The sequence below is a fragment of the Arvicanthis niloticus genome, chromosome 5, assembly GCF_011762505.2.
Source record: "Arvicanthis niloticus isolate mArvNil1 chromosome 5, mArvNil1.pat.X, whole genome shotgun sequence".
NCBI lineage: Eukaryota > Metazoa > Chordata > Mammalia > Rodentia > Muridae > Arvicanthis > Arvicanthis niloticus.
This window is the reverse complement of record NC_047662.1, coordinates 10,692,651-10,699,054: the sequence shown is the minus strand read 5'-3', so window position 1 is coordinate 10,699,054 and position 6,404 is coordinate 10,692,651.

The following is a 6,404-nucleotide window of genomic DNA, read 5'->3' as shown; positions in this document are numbered from 1 at the left end:
CTGACAGGGTTGAAAACTTATAGTCTCATAGCCTATCCTGGCTATTTACTTTGAGAGAAAAGGTTTGAGAGGATGGTTTTCAGCTGGCATTCATTCTAAAGCCAAGAACAAAGCCAGGTTCAGAACTAAGTCTTTTAGTTAGGAGAGACGACAGAGGTTCTGCTTAGTCAGCAAAATGATGGACTGGATATTAAGTCTACCTTGTACCTTACTGACACAAATTGGTATAGTTATGCTCTAATTGTATTCTAAGAGAAAAGTTTTATTTTAACAGGAAGGGGGATATGTAGGAAGAGCTAAGGTGGGAGGAGTAAAGAGAGGAAGAAGAGGAGTAAGGAGAGGAGGAGGAGAAGGAGAGGAGGAGCTAGGAGACGAGAGGTGGGGGGAATATGAAGCCAGATGTTCACATGTCTCCACCAGTCAAAGATAATTGGTATATCTAGGTTGGGTATTGGGTTATACTTCTGATTGTATAGGCATCTTTTTATTGAGCATTACCAAACTTATAAAGCCTTTGATCAACATTTTAAAAAATTTTATAAAAGCAAAAAGGAGGAGGGGGATGGAATAGGGGTTTTCTAGGGAGGAGAAAGGGGATGGCATCTGAAATGTAAACAAAATATTCAATAAATAAATAAATAAGATACTCTATTAATGCTTGCAGAGAGGAGTCTAACATAACTGTCCTCTGAGAGGCTCGACCCAGTACCTGACTAAAACACATGCAGATATTCACAGGCAAACATTCAATGGAGGTCAGGACTCTGATAGAAGATTTTGTGGAAGAACTGAAGGCCCTGATATACATTGGAACTCCAGAGGAAGACCAACAGCATCAACTCAACCACTGGGAGCTCTCAGAAACTGAGCCACCAACCAAAGAGCATGGGCTGAACTGAGAACCCTGGCACATATGTCTCAGATGTGCAGATGAGTCTCCATTTGGCCCCTGAAGAGTTAGAGCAGGGTTGTCCCTAAAGCTGTAGCCTGATTACTGAATCTGTTCCCAAACTGAGTGGCCTTGTCTGACATCAGTGGGTGAAGGTATGCTTAATCTTCTGGAGACTTGGTGCACTGGGTTGGGGGGGATAACCAGGGGGTACCACATACTCTCAGAGTAGAAGGGGAGGGGAGAGAACTGGGAAGTGGGCAGCATTTGAAGTTTATATGAATAAATAAATAACTATCTAAAGGTCAAAGAGGAGAAAAGTTGTAGGATGCTTCTGAAATTATTTAGTTTATAAATCACATTTGTGTCTTCTTCATTTATTAAATTATTTTAATGGATATTTTCATTTACATTTCAGATGTTATTGCCTTTCTCAGTTTCCCCTACATAAACTCTGTATCCCATCTCCCTTCTCTTGCTTCTATGAGGGTGCTCCCCAACATATCCACCCACTCCAACCTTACTGCCCTTGCATTCCCCTACACTGGGGAATCCATCAAGCCTTCAAATGACCAAGGTACTCCCCTTGAATTGATGCCAGATAAAGCCTCTGCTACATATACATCTGGAGCCATGGATCCCAGCATGTGTACTCTTTGGTTGGTGGTTTAGTTCCTGGGAGCTCTTGGGTGTCTGGTTGGTTGATATTGTTGTACTTCCTATGGGGTTGCAAACCCTTTCAGCTCCTTCAGTCCTTCCCCTAACTCCTTTATTGTGGTCCCTGGGCTCAGTCTAATGGTTGGCTGCAGGTATTCACATATGTATTGGTCAGGCTCTGGCAAAGACCCTCAGGAGACAGCTATATCATGCTTCTGTCAGCAAGCACTTCTTGGCATCAGCAATAGTGTCTAGGTTTGGTGGCTGCATATGGGATGGATCACCAAGTAAGGCAGTCTCTGGATGGCCTTTCCTTCACTCTCTGCTCCACTCTTTGTCCCTGTATTTCCATGAGACAGGAGCAATTCTGGGGTATAATTTTGGAGGTGGGTGAGTGGCCCCATCCTTCAATTGAGGGATATGCCTTACCTCTGGATATGGTCTCTACATGTTCTCTCTCCCCTTTGTTGGGTATTTCAGCTAATTTCATCCCAGTTGGGTCCTGGAAGCCTCTTGCTTTCCTGGCATCTGGGACATTCTGTTGGCTACCCCAGTTCCCCAATCCTCCATTGCTACACCACTTTGTTCAATTTCCTGACTATCTGTTAATGTTTCCCATATCTTTCCCTACCTGATCACATTTTTTAAAAAAAAAAAAAAACAATGTTACATTATTTTCCCTGAAGTAAGGAATTCTCAACAAGGGAATCCTTAATGGCTGAGGAGCACTAAAGCAATGTTCATCAGCTTCCAGTTGCATCTGTGCCCAGGACAGATCCTGTGCTCCAGTGCTCCCTCACCCTCCCCACGCCCAGAGATGGCTTGATTTCCAGGAGTCTGACACCCCCAGACTCACAGGTGAGTCTCCAACCACTACCCCAATTATTGGCCTAAGTGGGACCCCCAGAGTGCAGAAGGACATAGGATCCCCTGTCTTGCTGTAAACACACCTTCTTCCCTTTGCATTTCCACCAGGGAGCACACTTTATGCTCCAGCCCTTCTCCTCTCCCCTTCTACACCCAGAGACAGATAAATACCCAGATGTTCTGACACAGCCAGGCTCACAAATCAGGCTCTTAAGACCCCCTCCAATACCCAGAGACAGCATGATACAAGGAGGCCAGCATAACCAGGCTCAAAGGAGGGGAAGGCTCTAGTCAGAAATAGCAAGGCTGGTTAACAACAGAGATAACCAGATGGTGAGAGGCAAGTACAAGAAAATAAAAAAAACTGGAAAAGAATGACAGTGAGACAGTGAGTGAAGATAGCACTAGAGATAACCGGATGGCAAAAGGCAAGTGCAAGAACATAAGCAACAGAAACCAAGGTTACTTGGCATCATCAGAACCCAGTTCTCCAAAGACAGCAATCCCTATATACCCAAAGACATATGAAAAGCAAGAATCTGATCTAAAATCCCATTACATGAAGATGATAGAGGACCTTAAGTATGACATAAATAACTCCCTTAAAGAAATACAGGAGAACATAGGTAAACAGGTAGAAGCCCTTAAAGAAGAAACAAATTAATCCCTTAAGGAAATACAGAAAAACACAAACAGGTGAAGGGATTGAACAAAACCATCCAGGATCTAAAAATGGAAATAGAAACAATAAAGAAATCACAAAAGGAGACAACCCTGGAGACAGAAAACATAGGAACAAGATCAGGAGTCACAGATACAGGTGTCAGCAACAGAATACAGGAGATAGAAGAGAGAATCTCATTAATAGAGGATGCCATAGAAGACTTCAATACAACAGTCAAAGAAAATACAAACTACAAAAAGCTCCTAAGAGAAATCAGCCAAGAAACTCAGGATACAATGAAAAGATCAAACCTAAGAATAATAGGAATATTGTTCTATCAGAGCACCATTGACTAAGGATGGTCCTCGATAACAACAAAAACAATAGAGAGCCCTCATACTCATTCACAATTTAAAGGGCCAATAAACATTTTCAACAAAATCATATAACAAATCTTCTCTGACCTGAAGAAAGAGATGCCCATAAATGTACAAGAAGCCAACAGAATGCCAAATAAATTGAACCAGAAAAGAAATTGCTCTGGTCACATAATAGTCAAAACACCAAATACACAGACCAAAAAAAAAAAAAAAAAAAAAAAAAAAAAAAGAATATGAAAAGTGGTAAGGGAAAAAGGCCAAGTAACATATAAAGGTAGACCTATCAGAATTCCAATGGACTTTTCAACAGAGCCTCTAAAAGACAGAATATCTTGGGCAGATGTTGTACAGACCCTAAGAGAACACAAATACCAGCCCAGGCTATAATATGCAGCAAAACTGTCAGTTACCATATATAGGGAAACACAAGACATTTCATGACAAAACAAAATTTAAACAACATCTTTCCACAAAAGCAGCCCTACTGAAGATAATAAAAGGAAAATCCAAAAATAAGAAGAGAAATTACACCCAAGAAAAACCAAGAAATTAATTTTCTCACAACAAACTCAAATAAAGAGAACCACACAAGCATAATTCCAACTTTAACAAAAGTAACATGAAGCAACAATCATTGGTCCTTAATATCTCTCAACATCAATGAGTTCAATTCTCAATAAAAAGACATAGGCTAGCAGACTAGATATGTAAACAAGACCCAGAATTTTGTTGCTTACAGGAAACATACCTCAGTGGAAAAGACAGAAATTACCTCATAGTAAAATGCTGCAAAAATTTTTTTCAAGAAAAATTTTTGGTTGTTATCAACCAAAAGTTGTCAAAAAATTGATGGCAAAGAAAACTTCATACTTGCTAGGCAGTGGTGGTGCACGCCTTTAATCCCAGCACTTGGGAGGCCAGGGAGGCAGATTTCTGAATTCAAGGCCAGCCTGGTCTACCAAGTGAGTTTCAGGATAACCAGGCTATACAGCAAAACCTTTTCTCTACCCCCCCACCCCAAATACTTCATACTCATCAAAGGAAAGATCCACCAGGATGAACTGTCAATTCTGAACATCTATACCCCAAATGCAAGGGCACCCACATTTGTAAAAGAAATGTTACTAACACTCAAAGCACACATTGAATGTCACACAGTAATAGTGGGAGACTTCAATACCCCACTCTCACCAATGAAACATAAACTAAGCAGAGGTACAGTGAAACTAACAGAAGTTATAAACCAAATGGATTTGACTAATATCTATAGAACATTTCACCTTACAACAAAAGAATATACCTTCTTCTCAGCATCTCATGGTACCTTCTCCAAAACTGAACATCTAATCAAGCACAAAACAACCTTCAACAGATACAAGAAGATTGAATTAAACCTGTACTTTCTACCAGACCACCACTGACTAAGGATGGTCCTCAATAACAACAAAACAATAAAAAGCCCACATACTCATGAAAGCTGAACAACTCCCTATACAATTATAACTTGGTCAAGGAAGAAAAAATAAAAAAACTTAAAGACATTTTACAATTTAATGAAAATGAAGGCACAGCATACCCAAATTTATGGGACACAATGAAAGCAGTGCTAAGAAAAATCATAGCTGGTCACTCCCGATCCAGAACACTGGTTCCTTCCGGTCTGGGCCAGAGCACTGAGCAGATCTTGGGTGGCAGCTCTGCCCCCAACCTCCAAGAACCCAGAGGAAGCAGGGATCCCACACGCTCTAACTTGGACAGTGTCTTAGAAACTAGTTCTCAGATCTGAGACCTGGATCAGACCTCTGCCAGGTCTGCTGTTGTGTGGACCCTGGATTCCACCTGAGACATACTGGAAGGTCCACTCAACCCAGAGCCACAGAGGAACAACTGAACTCAGAGCGTCAGACAACATATCCTGAGATATTCTAGAGGAGACACTGCACCCAGAACAGCAGACACCTAGCTGGACTGCTACCTTGGAGGCACCATATCCTGAGGCATCCTAGAGGTACCACTGTAATCAGTGTAGCTGGAAAAGATCACAGAGACATCTGGACCCCTAGAAGATCAGACACAAGCTAGATAACTGGAAAGGCAGGCTTCAGTCAGAGACAGCAAGTACAGGCAGCACTAGAGTTAACCAGATGGCAAAAGGCAAGCACAAGAACGTAAGCAACAGAAACCAAAGTTACATGGCATCATCAGAACCCAGCTCCCCCTTCAGAGCAAGCCCTGAACACCCCATCACACCAGAAAAGCAGGATTCAGAATTAAAATCACTTCTCATGATGATGATAGAGGGCTTTAAGAAAGACATAAATAACACTCTCAAAGAACTTAAGGAGAGCACTGGTAGACAGATAGAAACCCTTAAAGAGGAAACACAAAAATCCCTTAAGGAATTGCAAGAAAATGCAAACAAACGGGAGAAGGAATTAAACAAAACCATGCAGGATCTAAAAATGGAAGTAGAAACAATAAAGAAATCACAAAGGGACAATACCCTGGAGATAGAAAACCTAAAAAAAAGATCAGGAGTCATAGACACAAGTATCACCAACAGAATACAAGAGATGGGAGAGAGAATCTCATGTGCAGAAGATACCATGGAAAACATTGACACAACTGTCAAAAAAATGCAAAATACAAAAATCTACTAACCAAAAATATACAAGAAATCCAAGACACAATGAGAAGGCCAAACCTAAGGATAATAGGTATAGATGAGGGGGAAGACTCCCAACTTAAAGGACCAGTAAATATCCTCAACAAAATTATAGAGGAAAACTTCCCTTACCTAATGAAAGAGATGTCCATAAATATACAAGAAGCCTACAGAACTCCAAATAGTTTAGACCAGAAAAGAAATACTTCCCGCCATATAATAGTCAAAACATCAAATGTACAAAACAAAGAAAAAATACTAAAAGCAGTAAGGGAAAAAGGC